We start from the raw sequence: 17,586 nt of genomic DNA on the forward strand, positions 1-17,586 counted from the left end.
CATTCACTCATTCAGATATCATCTGACTCCGACTAGGTTTTAAGTACCAGGCTGAGTGTTTCAGAGGACCCAGAGATGATGATAATAGTGATAACAACTACAACAATAACTATGGCTTACGTAGCTCTCAACCATGTTCTAAATACACTGTATGTACACCTCGTTTAACTATCACAGCCACCCTGGGAGATACGATTCTTTACAATCCTCAATTTGCAGATAAGGCACCCAGTAAGAAAGATGCCACCTGAGGTTCTGACTTCAGAACCTATGCTCCCCCAACATGTCCCATACATTCTGTTTCAATAAGAAAGTCACAAAATACAAATGAAGTCCCCTTTGACCAGCAATTCTTCTTCTAGTACTTTACCTGTGGAAACATACAGAAAAATACATCAAGGTTTACAATGAAAGGGAAGGAAGGAAGGAAGGGAAGGGGAAGAGGGGAGGGAGGAAGAAATCCAACTGTCTATCATAAGAGCTAGAATAAATCAATCAGGATACTTCCTTATGATGGAATATTACAGTTTTGAAAAAACCAAGAGGAAGATTTGAATGTGCGGATTATGGAAAGATCTCCAAGGTATGTTATTAAATGAATCAAGGAAAGTGCAAGAGAACCTTGTGTAAGATATGATTCTACCTGTGCTAGTAAAAAACGGAAAGATCTATATTCCAATTGATTAACATACTGATAGCATTCACAAGACATGGTTAACTTGGGGGACAAGGATTATGGTTGGGAGGGCTGAGGCTGGGGGAAGGAGACTTATTTTTCATTTTATTTTTTTCTGTATGGTTTGAATATTTAACCACATGCATGTATTACTCTCTATTCAAAATTAACATTTGATTTAAAATTAACTTTAAGAACCAGACACAGTCTGTGCCCCAAGGGGTTCTCACTGTCTAGAAGGGGAGATAATAATGAATCTAAGATGCATGAAGTGTGGGCTCCTCCCTGCCCCTGCTCTGGGACCAGAGGTGTCAGGGAAGGAACTTCTTGCTTTCCAGGACAACATCATGATGCCAGGTGCACCTTAGCCAAGTCTCAAGGTCCCACCAGGCCTGTCCCAGGCCACCAGCTCAGGACACACAAAAGTCATGTGAAGATGGAAATAGGAGCACTGACAAGTACAGAAGGAAGTGACTCTTTGCCCACAGTGGAAGCTTCTGGAGCTGGCCACTGCCCCCCCCCCTCCGCCTACTGTGCCGCAGTATCTGCTGAGCGCACACTGGATGGATGGAGTGTAGGAGAGGCACGATCAAGCTTATCCTATTTGTCAGGCTCCCTTCTAAGAGCTTCAGGTATTGTATCGTTTAGTCACCAAAACGACCCTAGGAAATACAAATTGTTCATGTCGTGATAGAAGACTGAGCCTAGGGGTTAAGAGGGCAAGTACTGGCAACAGCTGCCCAGATGGCTTATCAGCTGTTTTGCATGCTTAGGGCAAACCTTGGTTTCCTCATCTATAGAATAGGGAAGCAGTGCCACCTCCTTAGACTGTTTAAAAGGGTTGAAGACTTAGTACGTGTAAAGCACTAAGAAAGGTGCCTGGCCCATGCAAATGCTCCCAAAAGTTAGTCATGCCTGTTTTGACCTCTAATGTACAGAGGAGGCAACCAAGGCTGAGAGACCTTAAGTGAGTGTCCCAAGCTTGCACAGGCACAAAGAAGCCAGACCTGGGGCAGGACTGGAAACGCCAGCAGCTGTGCCCTACCACCAGGTTCCTCTGACCAGCTTGGTGGGAGGGGCCTACTGGGCCTTTCAAGGTAAGAGTTTAAGTCAGGGCAGAGAATCTGGTGTAAGCTCCTTAAGGCACAGGCAGCCCCAGACCAAAAGTTAGAAAACCCTCCACTTCCTCACTATGCCTCAGGCACATCCCTCCCCTCCCTGAACATCTTGCCAGTGATCTGGGAGCCCAATCCCTCCACCTGGGGGAAGATCGCACAATATTACCAAGACCTGAGGACAAACCACCCATCTAGTTCAAGAAAAAGTCAATAGGTGAATGTCTAAGCCTCTGATAGGCTTATGATCTCTCTTAAAGGGACTCAGGCCTGTCACAATCCTAAAGCAGGGCCACAGCCAGTCGAATTCTGGTCCGGAGGCCAGGTGTAGATGTCACAAGCAAGGCTCAGAACTGAGAAAGCCCAGCCAGAAAACACGGATGCTTTGTGACATGGGCTCCCACTCCCCAGCGGCGTCCCCAGATCTAACAGTGAGGCTGATGCAGGGAACCCACTGCTGAGGAGGCCCCTGTGAGGGAGCAGGCTGGGCAGGTGTGCGGCTGGCCAGGGAAAACCAAGCCCACCCCGCAGAGGCACCTCCCAGGGAGCACAGCAAATTAATGTGCTGTAGAGAACACGCATTAAATCGCACTGCTGGGCTGTCGCCGCGGGCTGCCAGAGCGCCTGCCAGCCCTCCCCGGCCCTCCCCTCCCAGAGATGCTGGCTCAGGTACCAGGGCTCCACCGGCTCTCAGAGTTCCTGGCTGCTTCTGCGAGCTCTGGTGCAGCTTAGGCTCCCGCTTGCAAGCCACCGCCAGTTCTGGGTCTCCGTCAGCCCTGCTCTGCATCCCCCGTGGGCCACCAGGAGCCCCACAGGGGATCATAGAAGTAAAAGTGCTCGTACAATGCAGGGGCAGGGACCCTACTGAATAGGGAGTTTCCTGTCATCATGTGGGGGCAAGAATATAAGTCAGCCCGACTGGGTTCAAGTTACCAGCTATGCACCATCTCAGTTGGGGAAACCGAGGCTCAGAGAGGCAAAGGGTCATGTCCAAGGTCTCACACACAGCAAAGAGCAGAGCTGATATTTTTAGTCCTGCAACTGGACGGCAGCCTTCCTGGAGGAAGAGGCATGGGTGCTGGGACTCCGTGGGTAGTGTTGTTCTGGAGGAGCTGGCAGGGCTGGGGATGAGGTGTGGGTCTGAACTGCTTGCCTCCCCTCGTTCCAGGGGATAAACCTCAAAGGAAAGACAAGCCAGGCACTGAGTCTGAGCTTCCTCAGGCCCAGGCAGAGGTGGGGCTGAGCTGGAGCAGCAGCTGATGTGTAAGGTATGAAAGCTGAGGTCCCAGCTGTGGGGACTAAAAACCTGACTGCCTTTACCTGACTTCTGCAGTCAGGGGGCACCAAGAAGACCACATGGTTCAGTCTGTGCTTCTGAGCCTCCAGGGGACCTTGGGCCTCTGGACTCCCACTCCCCCAACCAGTGAACTCTATGTCTGTTTTATATAAAATCTAGCAGGAAGGTTCTAGCTGAATGAAAGTTTCCTTGGCACAACACACACACACATCAAAAAGGAAGGACCTTGATAATTGTTGGAAAAGAATCCATTGCCTATTCTGTAGGTAGGGGAGAAACCCAGAGAGCCAGGCACAACCAGGCCTATGTCCAGAAACTACCATACTTCTGGTCCAAATGTCCTTTCCCTTCTTTTCTCCTTTTCTGCCTCTCCCTTCTCTCTGCACAGAACATCCCATAAGTTAAAACAAACAAACAAACAAACTGACTCTATGTTCTTTTCTTCCAGTGACCGACCATCTTCTAATGTCCCTGAAGTGAACCAGGGATGCTTTTGCGAGCAGATCCAGGAATGCCGGTATCTTTTGGGGCCCCACAGACCTGGCCCACGTCAGCAAGGCCTCTGAATCTGCGAGGCAGGGCCAGGAAGGGGGACACATGTAGAATCCTGATGTCACTGAATTTGCCACTGACCTCTCCCTCTGCTACCAGCAAATGACTGCACCTCCCTGAGCTCTGCTTTACACAAGAAACGGGGATAATCACCCTTGCTCTGCCTCCTGAGGTTCCTGGGCTTTGGAAACAGGAAAAAGAAAGAGGCAGGGGAAGAGAGGGAGAAGGAGAAAGAAGGCAGAGCCTCTGACAAAAATAAAATAAAATAGAAACATTCAAAACTGCAACCTAGTGTGACATTGGCTTGAGTTTTAAGGCTCGACAGGCCAGGTCTTGCCATCCCAGCCACTTGCATTCTACTTATGCCTCCTCAGGCAGGTTGCTTAATTTTCACACCTCAATTTTCTTGTCTTCAAAATGGGACAAATAGTACCCACTTCACTGGGTCATTGAGGTCCAAGCCACATCTCCCTGGAGACAAGACACGTAAAGTCCGGATTCACACATGCGAAAGGCCTCTTTCCCTCTCTGGTCTCTGCGTCCCAGGTCCCCAGCAGTGCCCTCCCATCCCAAGCCCCTTCTGCTTCAGCCATCCCCACCAAAATGAACCTCGCCGGGCAGGAGGACTCAGAGAATTAAAACATGCAATCGAGCAGCTTCTTGACGGGAAACGCTTTGGAAATTTTCGGCTCCATTTACTCCTCAATCTAATTTTGTCCTCGGATGCACATTATGTGCGAGATGGGATCTCATGTGGTTTGCCCAGCGCTCCACACACCAGCAGGAGGCACCCAGCGTCTCGATGGCTGCTCCTGTCTCTCCCTGCCACGTGAGAGGCATAATGAGGGCACCCAGCAGGCTCTGGGGCACCCCAGGGCAAGCAGGCCCAGTCCTGACACCCTGGCACCCAATGGCTCCTCTTCTCCCCCTTTGAATCAGCTTTTAATTAGGGAGCCCTGCCCTTAGCCAACTTCAGACACTGGAGCCCCACTGCCACCCACCCTGAACTGTCCCCTTGCCTGGCTCCAGCCATCTCCAATTGGACCCTGCACTCCTTGCCTCCCCTCTGCTGTAGTTCAAGTGCAAAACCCCTCTCTGCCCTTTTCTGATCATTTTGCCTGGAATTGTATAGGCTCCAGCCCCCACCCCAACCCAACACTAAACGGCAAGTCATTCTCCTCCAGCTTGGCTCTGTGTTTTAGCAAATGCTGCTGCTGCTGCACCCTGACAGGCACTTGGCCCTCTTCAATGTTGTCACCCCCTGTAACAGAACTTGCCAAACCCTTGCCCCACCCACTCACAGTCCCACATTCCCTCCTTAGTGTTCTCAGGGGCCCTGGATGCTATTCTGTGTCCTAGCACTCTTCAAACTGCCTGGGACAGCTGTCCAGTAGAAGACAGGAACCTGACCCTTCCAGCACGGAGACTAGTTCCTGTGCACCCCCATCTCCCCATGGTGCTCAGCATGATGCTTGGCACAGAGCTAAAAGCAAATGCTCATCAACTCAGAGGACATTTTCTGAGACACTGTTCAGGGCTCTGCTTCTGTTAAGTGCTGAGGTTTTGTGCCCACAAGGACAGGAAGCTTTTTCCCAATGGGAGTTACTTTCTATGCCTCCACCCCATGGAAGAAAAGCAACCAACCAAAGCTCAGAAGCCACTCAAGTTCTAGCTAAAGAGAAATGCCTCTCAGCTACCCTCCTGACCTACGGGGTTGGAACCAGGCCACGGGTTCTTGCTTCTTCCCTCTCCCTTTCTCTTCCCGCCAGTCCAGGAGCTTACTCTAACTCAGATCCTCAAAGACAGCCTGGTCCATGGCTGTCCTTGGGCTTCAGGGTTCAACTGTCACAACCTCCATCCCAGAATCCAGGGTAATCACCCCATTTTCTTTGGGTGGTTTCTGGCAGATGTGTAGATGTCCTTGGGTTTTAATTTAATGCTGTCTCAAACCCTGTAGCAAGAGGTGGACTAGAGTAGCTAAATGACTTAAAGAACAAGGTCCTCCTAACAGCCAAAGCCAAAGGAGGGTTCCCAGTCCTTATTTTCTCAGATCTCTCTGCCCACTCTCTAATTCTTCCAAATGTTTTTAGCTACCTGATATCATTTGCTTTGGGAAATTTTGTTCTTAAAGAGCTCAGGCTTGTCGAGACAGAAATCAGAAATGTGATTTCCCAGCCTCCTTTGCAGCTAGGGCACAGCACATTTCTGGGCCCACCAAGCAGATACACGTGTGCGAGTCTTTAATTCAGAAGCCAGTGACACAAAGAAGCAGGCACCACATGGAGTCCATCTGCTGAGGCAGAGGTCCCGTGGCGACATCCAGCGTCCAGTGATGGTCATGTGAATTGAAGGGTCTGAGTCCTCGGGTGATGGTGTGACATCTCCTACAGTAATGGCTTGGGTCATTCCTGGCTGTGTGGCTTCCCATTCCTCTTCGGGAACCTGACTGTTCTCATATCCATAGAAAACTCCCTTTTCTGCTTAACCAGCCAGAGAGACAATTCTTAGTTGTTGATAACTAAGAATTGGGACTGCTCCAGCCTCCGAGATGGGAAGGCTTCGCGATCTGCTTTGTCCTTCACCTATCATCTCTTCCCAGATTTCCCTATTTTTTGCTTTTTCTTCAGCCACACTTGTTTCTCAGAGTCCCTTCCCAGGCTTCTCTGCTCTTGACCTCTGTCACCTGAATATCTTCACTGAGCGCCCAGGCCCTGCTCCTCCCACCATCTCTAACCCACAACTTCCAAGTCCACACGCCCAGCCTGATCCTCCCCCACTGCCTTCTGGACGTTTCTACCAGTGAGCCCACGTGCCTGGCCGCTCCTCTTCCTGTGGTACTCGTCTCAGCCAGTGGCTCCATTATTCACCCAGTTTCCCAACTCCAACCAGGGCCCCCCCAAGATGGCAGCTTCCCACCACCCCCCACATGGGACTACTGCCAGTTCTGCACGTTTCCTCCAGTCACATCTCCACACCTGTGTCCAGGCTCCACCTTTTCCCTGGGTTTTCACCCCCATCCAGGGGCCCAGGCTCCTCACTGGGTCTCTTCCTCCTCACATCCTTGGCCAAGACCCTCAAAAGGGTTCCTTCAAAGTTGCTACCCGGCTTCTGACCCCAGGCACTTGGGAGCCTCGTGGGCCTGCCCTCCCTCACCTCAGCTGCTTACCATGCTCTCTCTGGCTGGACACTCTTCTTTGCCTCTCTCCTCAGCCTGTCTAATTCCTGCCCATTTCAGTGCTCGAGTATCACCTCCTACAGGAAGCCTTCCCTGGCTGCCCACCATGCAACCTCAGGAAGGTGTAAGTGGCCCTCCTCTCACTTCTGCCTCATCTGCCCCATGTCTCTCTCATGGCAGTTCCGCCTTTAAAAAAGGTTCACTGAGCACTTTATCGGGGCAGGAAACTTGCTAAGAAATGGACCTGCGTGAGCCCATCTAGTCCTCATAACAACCGACGAGGAGAGAGTTATTCTCCTTTCCAGGTGAGAAAATCAGAGTCAGTCACTAACAGGGGGTCAAGGATTGGAGCCCAAGCCTGCCTGGCAGATGTCCTCTGCTCCCCATGGTCATGCTCTGCCAAACCGTCCCAGGGTACTCCCTCTGCATCCATCTGGTGTGGCCCTGGCCAAGCCACTTCATCTTGATGAGCCTCAGTTTCCCCTTTGGTAAAGTGAGGAGCAAGTCTCTCCCTGCTGCCCTCCCAAGGAAGGAAGGAGGATCTCAAAAGTAACAGATGCTAAGTCACTTGGTAAACTGTAAAGGATGGTGCACACACAAGAAGATATGAGCAGACTTTTGGGATTTGTTCCCCTGAGCAATTTCCCCTGAAGCATCTCGGGACCTTCACCTAAGAACCAAGGGCCTTCCACTTGCTCCTTCTTTTAGGGTGAGGGTGAGGGGAGGGTTCCCATTTCTTCCTTAGACCGGGATGTCCCTGGGATATTTAAAGTCCCCACCTAGCTGTTCCCATCCACCCCTCCCGAAACACAATTGTGACAGCTGAGCAATGAAAGGCAAGAGAGGGAAAAAAAATCCATAAAGGCTCAGCAAAGCAGAGGCCAGTGGAATTCTCCAGCTCCTGACCACCAGTTAGTGACGTCAGGATTTATAACTGTATTAAATGGTGTGACAGGCAGCCTTGATATATCAGTTCCCCCCTCTTCCCAAATCACAGACAATAAAAGCTTTGGCAGTGAAAGTCATTCATCATCATAAAGACCTGAGACATCCCAGTCATCAATTTCACTCACATCCTTAATACACTGGAGAGGGTGCAGGAGTGAGCACCTCCAGAGGGGGAGGGAGAAAACATGGAGGGAGATTGAGCAGGAATAATTACAAAGGTCAAAGAAGGGATTCATCTGGGAGGGTGCCAGGGGCAGTGCTGGACCCTGCTGGAGGTGTGCTCGGGACACAGAGAAGCTGAGCAGTTGATGGGCCTGCTTGGGACAGGCCCCTGGGAGGCAGGAATAGAGCCAAAATGGTGCTGGGGAACCAGAGGAGGGAGTGATGGAGGGATGGAGCCACCTCGGGTCCTGGGGCCTTGGGTTGGGAACCATGGGAGCCTCTTACTCCATCAGCCACATTAGCACAGAGGAGATTTTAAAATAACCCCACTCTATATTAGCACAGAGGACTATGCAGGCCAACTGTGGTCCTCTTCCGGACAATACTTTTTGAGCAGCTTTGCAGGGCTGACATTACTGGTTGGAAGGATGCAGACCCTAACATTGCTGGTCCATCCAGCTAGTGAAGACTCACTGCCCAGAGCTCTAAGTGCACCATCAGTCATCCCTAAGTCTTCCCTGGGCTCTCCACCCTCCTCTCCCCAAATCCAGCCATCTTGATCATGCATAGAAGGCAGGGATCCTGGGGAGGAGGAGGCAAACCCCAAGACAAGCTCCAGTTGACACGGCCAGTCCTCCCACTACAGCCCTACTTTCAGCTTGAGGATGTGACAGTCTGTCACATCCTCCCCTTCCCTGTGCCTGGCCAAGATCCCCTTCCCTGTGCCTGGCCAAGGTCCCCCACCCTGCACCTCCTGCTAGTGTGTGGCGTCTGATTTCCTCTTGAGTAAGTAAGACAATATTGACCAGAGAGCTGAGAGCCCATGGCATGGGGACAAAGAGCTGGGGACTTTAATGGGCTTGTTCCTGAAGAGGACCAGGTGCAGAGGGCACAGCCATCTCCAGGTCTTTGGCCTTCCCTCTCGAAGACCAGAGAAGGAGGAAGAAAACCTACTGAAGGAAAGCAGTGACAATCATTTTTCTCTTGTTCTTTCCCCCCTGAAAACAAAAGAAGAAATCTTGGGGGTAGGTGGGGAGCGGCTGACCATGCTGGTCTCCCCACACTGGGCCACACAGCCTGGGCAGTGGGTGTGCACTGCAGGGGCTGAGAGTCCCAGAGGCTGGGATACCTTCCGGTGTTCTGAATGGGTACTGCCTGAGTGTCCCAAGGAAGAAGGAACTTCTTCCAGCTGCTGTCTACCCACACACTGTGCCAAACTTCTCTGAGGGCCTGCTCCACACAGAGGAAGGTGGGTTTATGGAGGTGCCAACTTTTGGAAGGTGAGTTGTCACAATACCCTTCAGCCAAGATAAGGACTATTGAAAATTAAGGCCCCCACAGGCATCCCCGGATCAACGCATTGGCTTAGTTTGTACTGTATTCCCAAGATCAGGGCCTGCCCCACTCAGACCTCCTCTGTCAGACTTCTTTCCTGGCACTGGCAAGCCAGGCTTGGTGAGAGCAGTGTGGCTCCGTGGCCAAGTGTGTGGCCTCTGCAGTCTGCCAGTATTTGATCCTGGCTCCATCACTCATAAGCTGTGTGAGCTTCCGCCAGTTTCTATGTTTCTCTGTGCCTCAGTTATTGCACCAGGACAATGGAGACAAGAATAACTCCCTCCTAGGGTTGTTATGCAGATTAGACAAGTTAACAGAAAGTCAAGTGCTAAGTCCAATGCCTGGCACAGAGCCAGCTGGATGCAATAGCTACTACTCTTGTTGGTGACTCTTGGGTTATTGTATCCTAGCTTAGGCTGCTCAGGATGGAGACTGGGGAGAGGCCTTACTCTGAAACCCACCCTATATACCAACTCCTCCTTGAGATGGACAGGTGACACCATCCTAGACCTGGGGCAACAGAGGGGTACAAAAGGACTAACAGGTCTGGAAAGACAAATGCTTCTCTGGACAGGCTCATCCAGATAGGCAGCAAGCGTCCCTAAGGATCCAGGCTGAACGCAGCCTCACCAAACATTTATAGACCATCTCAGAGTGGGAGTAGAAGTTCTATGGCCTCTCTGATAATGAAAATAAAAGCTAATAGAGATAAATTAGAGAGATTTTTTTTCCTGGAGCTGTGAACATTGTGGGGGGAAAGGACAGGAGGCACTAGAAGCTAATGCATTGGGGGAGAAATAATTAGGATAATATCTTAAAATCAAATGTGCCTTTTTTGCTCACCAAAGATATGTGTGTGCGAGTGGGTGAATCATGTCAATAACCTTGACAGTGACCTAGAAGGGTGGGGTGCAGGGTGATTAGTAACAGCCAATCATGACAGCTCATCCAGCCAGCCAGCACTTCCTGAGTTCCGCTATATTCTCATCCCTACACTCCGGCTGGGCTGGAGGAGGCAGAGATAATTCAGAATCTCATAGTATACGCAGAAAGAATCATAAATCAAGGCACAAGGGTACTGGGCATAATGGAGGGCTGATGGAGGACTCATGTAGGGAGTCTGCATGGGGTATGAGGAGGGTTTCCTGGAGGAGGGGGGAGCACCTGGGGACTGCTCCCAGGAGACATGCACTGAAGGCACATGGGCAGAAACTGGCAAGTCCGCTGGTTGCTCAGTCCCTCAGAAGGACATGAGAGTCTTTTACAAGCCAAGCTTGGACCAGCTCCTGTGCACATGCCTGGTGAGGTGGGACCCTAGCACAATAAAGATGGGGGGCTCTCCATGAACTCACAGAAAGGGCACAGGTCCTTACACTGAGGGGTCAATTTCACATACTTTCTGTCCAGTTTGCACCCCCGCAGTCCTGCAAGAAAGGATGATCTGGGATTACAATTCCCACTGGGCAGATGTGAACGAACACTGAGGCTCACGGAGGGCAAGGGGATCCTCAGAGGAGTTGGGATGAAGGAGTTGGGATGATGCCTAGTCAGTTAGTCCAGTGCTCTTCCTGTCACAACAGATGCCACCACCTCTAGGCAAATGACAGCAGCATGGTGAGTAGAGACACCAGCAGGAACAAAGGCTTGGAGTCGGGAGGGGGCGTGGCTGAGTCAGAAGGTGGTAAGAAGACGGGACTGGATGGAGGGTTCCAGGGGAGGGCTTCCTGGAAGAGGCAGACAGATGGCAGTGGGGGGTCAGACTGGGGAGGAGGAGAGGGAAGGGAGGTGTTCCATTCTGTAAGGAGGAAGGCGGAGTCTGGCATAGAGGAAAAAGCCCTGGAATAGAAGGCAAGCGATGGGGGTTCCAGGGCTGTCTCACTTTGGGGGAACTTGAGTTCTCACTTCTCAGGGTCCCCATCTGTTCAGTGACAGAGCTGCAGGAGGTGATTGCTAAGGGCATCAAAATTCCAACCCCTCTTAACCTTAGGTACCTTGGAGGCTCCAACTTGTCACACAGTTGGAGACAGGGTGAGGACCAGCCACTGCTGCAGAGACAGCAGGAAACAGAGCCCAAGAGATACAGAGGTGCCCGTCCCCTCACAGATGATGGGTCCCCCAGGGTAAGGGAGGCAGGAGACTTTTCCAGGCCCTTGGGAGTGTGGTAGAAAGAAAAGTGGTTCCTCAAAGAATCTACATCTTAATTCCCCAAACCCGTGAATATGTTACCCCACGTGGAAAATGGCATTTTGTAGGATGGTTGAATTAAGGCTTTAGAGAAGCAGAGATCATTGGAATATCTGGTGGGACAATGTGATCATAAAGGTCCTTGTAAGAAGGTGGCAGGAGCCAGGCATGGTGGTGCAGACCTGTAATCCCGGCACCTCAGGAGACTGAGGCAGGAAGATCACAAGTTCAAAGTCAGCCTCAGCAACTTGTGAAGTCCTATTTCAAAATAAAAATTTTTTAAAAAAAGGGTGGGGGGTGTGGCTCAGTGATTAAGTGCCCTTGAGTTCAAACCCTGGTACCAAAAAAAAAAAAAAAAAAAAAGGAGGAGGAGGAAGAGGTGGCATTGGTGTCAGTGGTGGGAGGGCCAGAGTCACAGAAAGGTGACAACAGAAGCAGAGGTCAAAGCCGAGGGAAGATGCTCTCTACTAACACTGAAGACAGAGAAAAGGTGCCACGAGCCAAGGACTGTGGAAGCCTCTAGAAGCTGGCAAAGGCACACAGCAGGGTCTCCCTTGAGCCTCTGGAAGGAACGCAGCCCTATGGACATCCTGATTGAGGACTTCTGACCTCCCACGCTGTCAGATAATCAATTTGTGTAGCTTTACAGTGGTCATCTGTTACAGCAGCAGCTAAAAACTACGACAGGAGGCCAGCGGAGAATCCAGAACAGTGGAAGAGCCCCTGCCCCTGCCAGCTGTCCCTCACCCTGAGCTGTGAGGACCCAAGCCTGGCTCTGCCTTAGGCTGTTTTCCTGAGCTCCAGATTTTTAAGTAGCCCAGGAAGATGCTTAGGGCCCTTAGTGTCAACTCATTTAGTCCACATAACAAAGTTCTATCCCCATTTTATGGATAAGGAACTGGAGGCTCAGACACCAACAGTTGAGAAACAGAGGTCACCCATTCCTAAGTGGCAGAGCGGGGGCTCAAAGTCAGACAGTCTGATCCAGAGTCCGTACACAGATCAGGCAGTCCAATCAGCTTCCACAGGACCCCCTCCCCACCCAGACCAGCCTAGCTATGCTTCAAGGGAATGTGAGAGAGCTGTTTGGGTTCCTGCCATGATGCAGAGCTTACTACTAACAGGTCGGTGCTGGAATGTGGAGAAAACCATACCTTCCTGGTGAACTCAGGCATTCTCCTTTACCTGTTAGTTGGACAAAAATAGTACCTATGTTTCCAAGAGTAAAGAATTAAATGACCCAAAGCACGTAACAAATGCTCAATAAACATTAGCTATCATCATTATTATCTCTGGAAGCAGCCCATTTAGCTCTCAGGAAGCTCCCACTGTTTAGAATTTCTCCTTTGCACTAAACTGACGCTGGCCTCCCCGTGGCTTCTCCTTATCTCTCCCCACACAGCCCTGAGCACCAAGGAGGCAGCAGCCAGACCCCAAGTGGCTCCAAGTCAGCAGCCTTAGACCTCCCTTGGATAACAAAGTTCCCTGCCCTCTTTCCTTCCTGGGCCTGTCCTCCTCTGTCTGCAGCTCTGTGGATCAAATGCGAAGAGGGACTCACCCTGTAGCTCTGAGGATATGGGTCAAGCCCAATGCATTACTAAAGAAAAGTCCCTGGTGGTTCATCCACATCTTTAGAGAGAACAAAGTTCCTGCCTGACAGCTTAGAATGTCTGTAAACTATGAAGCACATGTTTTAAAAATTAAAAAATATCAGAGTTTGAACCCACGTGTGGGAAATAAATTATCTGTGTCTAACCGGGTACATGGAAGCTTCTGCATAGGAAAGGCTCTGGGGGACATTCACCAAACTGTCAACTCTGACGACATCTGCAGCATGGGTAGGAATTGAATGAGGGGTATAGTCGCAGGTCATTAATGCTCTTCTGTAAAACTGGAACTTATTTTATATAATGACCATGTGTTTTTTGTTGTTGTTTTTGTTAAAAAAAAACAATTATTTTAAATAAAGAGGAATGATGAGAGATCAAACCAAACTTCAAAGCAAAGAAGCCAAGAATGTATAGCTTTTCCTGGAGCAGCTTAGACATCACCTCCTCCCAAACCTCCCCAAACCTCCGCAAACCTCACAGCCAAGGTAGAGCCGTGGAGGGAGCCATGGTTCCCTCCACTGTGAGAAGAAGCACTTGGCCTCTTCCAGGGCATATCTTGTTTTCTTTTTGGCTTTGTTTTGTTCTGGATTGTACATGTATCCACATCACAGCCCCCGCCAGACTGATTTTGTTGAGGGCAGACACTCCACCCCCCTCAAGACCTGGTCTCAACTAATAGGAAGGAGAAGTTCAGTTTGGGTGGTGAGTTGAGTGGAAGAATGAATGAAGGCTGGATGTCACCACAACTGTAATCCCAGCAGCTCAGGAAGCTGAGGCAGGAGGATTGTGAGTTCAAAGCCAGCCTCAGCAACTTAGCGAGGCCCTCAGCAATTTAGTGAAACCCTGTCTCAGAATAAAATATAAAAAGGGCTGGGAATGTGGCTCAGTGGTTAAGTGCCCCTGGGTTCAATTCCTGGTATTAAAAAAAAAAAAAAAAAAGATGAATGGCAACAGCTCTGCAAACTACCCAGGCGCTATTGTTTGGCGCTTCTTCCTCCAGACAATGACAAGGCATTGAAGATCTCTGACCAGGAGAACAAGCTAATGAAATCGCTATTTTAGGAAGATGGATCGCAGCAGGGGGGCTGGGAAAGCTGGAGGCCCAGAGATCTGCTTGAAGGCTATTTGGAAAGGTCGGCTCCAAGCTGCCTGCAAGTGTGAAAAATCTATGAGTGCATTAGGAGGAGCTCCATCCAGTTTTGTTTATTTTTATCCTACAAAATACAAGGTCAGAAATGAGTAGAGTACTTTCTGCTGAAATTATATTTTTTTTAATTGACACTGTACTTCACACAAATATTAATTCATTTATCCAACAAATAGTTCTTGGGAACACTGTGCTAACCTGAAAGCAAATCATCATTTTCTTTGATGTACATTTTAATTATGGAGATGCTTGAATTCCATTTTGACTTTAGAATGATCAGACTTCTGGCACTTCTGAACCCCTGAGTACCCTCCCAAACACTAACATTCCAAAATCCAGGTTCCTAGGAATCTAAGACTCTATCATTATGAATCTATTTAACATTTGAAAAACAAATGCCAATAGAATTCACCCTGGATTGTTCTGGAATGCAAGTAGCCCTGTGTCTCAGGGGAGAGTTCCAATCTCGGATATCACGTTTTCTAGCGGCAGCCCAGTGCATGCCCCGAAGCAGACCACTGCTGCAGCAAAGGGCCCATGACATTTACTTTGGAGAGAGTTGATACCTCACTGGGAGGAGAGGCTGTGCTGTTGTACATCCCAAGAACTCGGCTCGTGGTGTCCCAGGCGTTCCGCTCTGACAGTTTATGCACTGAGCTGATCCTAGGGAGACCCACTCCAAGCAGGCGGAACAGCCTGACACAGGCCTGGAGTCGGGGACTGGCAGGGCCAGCTGGGTAGTCCTTCCCGTCTTGACACAGAGGGTTGCTGCCAGGCAGGAGTGAGAGTAAGAGGAGACAAGACAGGATGGGGCGATGGGACTGTGCTGGGTCAAAAACGCAAATGGCCCAGGGTGCTAGCTGGTCAATAAGCAAGAGCCTGGCTGGATGTTGCACAGGGCATCTGAAGGAGGCAGCCACTTCTCAGTCTCCCCCAGGTGGGGTTACATGGGCATGTAGACCCAAGAGGGACAAGTCTTCCGTGTTTTCCAGAGACGCTAGACATTTCAGTCTTTTGTTAAATCATCTGTTTTTTAAGGCACATTTAAATAGAACTTTTTGGTAGTTGACTCATTGACATGGTTCAGAAATTTAAAATGTAAATGATATTCCATGAAAAGTGCTCTTCTCACACCCTCTGCTTAAGCATGGTCTTAAGTTCCTGAAGATTCTTCTAGAGTTTCTTTAACTTGTACAAATACAGATATGTATTTGCAATGTTTGAAAGCATATTATATGACACAAAAGGTAGCCTTCTGTAGATACTACTCTGTACTTTGCTTTTTTCATAAATTATGTATATCAAAAAATCCACTCAGGTCATAAAGAGCTTCTTCATTCTTTTCTCTAGTCCAAGGCTACTCCAAGGTATGTATCAGCTACTCTTTACTTAATGAGTCCCCTACTGATGGACATTTGGATATTTCTTTGATCTTTAAACTGATAGGTCTGATTTTTTTTAAGTTTAAAAAGTGCTACACAGACCAGACAACCTCTGGACTGGGCCTTAGGTACACATGCCAGGTGGAGGGTCATATTAGGCAGCGCCTGGGTCCATGAATTCATAGTACAGATGTTGAGCTAGACTGAAGAACCTGTTTCTGCTCTCACAGTTGAAAGGAAATCAAACTGAGAACAGCTTCATGTAAACACTGCTTGCAGATTCTTTACCTTTGAGGCAGTGAGATCCCTATCACTAGAGGTAACCAAGCCCTGATATGAAATGAACTCCAGACAGGGTGAAGAGGCTACCCAACTTCTATGGTGTCTCCTGACTCCAAAAGCCCCCACAGCCTGATTTACAGACTGGACCCAACTGGCAGCAGCTTTAGGCACTGCATTCATTGATTCCTTTATACATTTAAAAGGCATTTTTCTGAGGCTGTATCTTCTGCCAGGAATCCCTTTCCCCCACATCTTCTCAAAGCCTCTCATTATTCAGATCTCAGATCAATCGCCACTTCATCCCCCGCTGCACCCCACTCACCACCACCCCTCAACCCCAGCCTCTTGCAATTCTTTCCCCCAGTTTATTTTCTTCAGAGCACATGCCAAAATGAAGTCACGCTACACGTTTGTTGTGTGTTTACTGTAGGGGTGGCCTGGCTTTCCCCAACAGTCAAGGCCAGTAAGGACAGGGGCTATTCCCTGGGTCACCATCGTAGTCCCAGCCAAGCACAGAGTGAAAGCCCAATAACAGTCACCAGTGATATTACCTTCCCTTTCCGATGCATGGAGCAGCTCAGGTGCCCCAGCATCTTCCAGCGGCAGCTCCAAGGTTAACCACTGGGTTCCAGCTATCAAGCTGTATTAGAGCTTTTACTGTAATTTTCGCCGAACCTTGTGGCAGCCTAGATACGTAGACATTTCTCCTACTCTTGCTTTTCATTATTTATTATGACTTCACTCAGAGGGAAAAGATATTTAGTTGCATCTGATGCACCTCAAAAAGGCTCATAAAAATGGGTCAAAGGGGGCGCTCCTCACAGGAAAGATGAACAAACGGCCCTTCAGAGCTGCCTGGCATCCGGCCGAGGAGAGCGGGATGGAGGAGGCTGAGCACACAGGAGTGGGAAGCCTCCTAGGGGAGCCCCAAGGCCACTCAGCCAGATTGAGGGTCTCCCACTGTGCAGCCCAACTTGCCTTGCTGGTCCTGAAGACCACCCCCAAGGCCTGGAGTTCATGGGTTCCCAGGCCAAAAGCAACACCTGCACAGGTTTGGAGTGTTTCTCAGAAATCCCCAAACACACAGCTGTGTGTCCTGCCCTTGATGACAGACACTAGGACATGTGGGAAAGAGTCCCTGGACCACACCCAGACCTCCATTCCCCCTCCTCTCAGCCAGGTGGCCTGACAATCTCCAAGACTGAACACTTTCTGTGGACTTGGCAAGGTCAGGCCCTTTAAGACTCCCTAAGAGACTGCATCCCCATACAGAGATTTGCCACTAGGCAAATTTCTCTTTGTCTTATGCCCCAAGACAGTGGTAAAGAACTTTTTGGTACCAGGGCCTGAAATTTACTAATTGCTACTATCTATCGAGTGTTTACCATGTGCCCCACCACCACCACCACTACCACTGTCCTAAGCCTCTCGGGGACCACTCACGTAATCCTCACAGAGTGCTGTGACAACTTGAGTGAGTCCTCTTTCCCAGGTGGGGAACTTGGGCTGAAGTTAATTACTCATCCAAGATCACCCAGATAGAATATGGTCATGCTGGGCTTCAAGTTCAGGCAGGGTGGCTTTCCCGCTCCAGAGACATGCTTAAAGAAATGCCTTCTGAAATTTGAATGGGGTTTCTTATAAGTCCCTCTGACCCTTTTTTGGCAGCAGGCTGGGAGGTGGGGCAGGGCTCTGGGTGAACTCCAGTTCCAGCTCTAATT

General features: G+C 49.8%; 1 protein-coding gene across 1 annotated transcript in view; it reads right to left on the reverse strand.

Annotated features, from left to right (window-relative positions):
* Pax5 (paired box 5) overlaps positions 1-17,586 on the reverse strand; it is a 174,809-nt gene that overhangs the window by 64,083 nt on the left and 93,140 nt on the right. The window lies entirely within an intron of this gene.

The sequence above is a fragment of the Ictidomys tridecemlineatus genome, chromosome 4 (assembly GCF_052094955.1).
Source record: "Ictidomys tridecemlineatus isolate mIctTri1 chromosome 4, mIctTri1.hap1, whole genome shotgun sequence".
Classification (NCBI taxonomy): Eukaryota; Metazoa; Chordata; class Mammalia; order Rodentia; family Sciuridae; genus Ictidomys; species Ictidomys tridecemlineatus.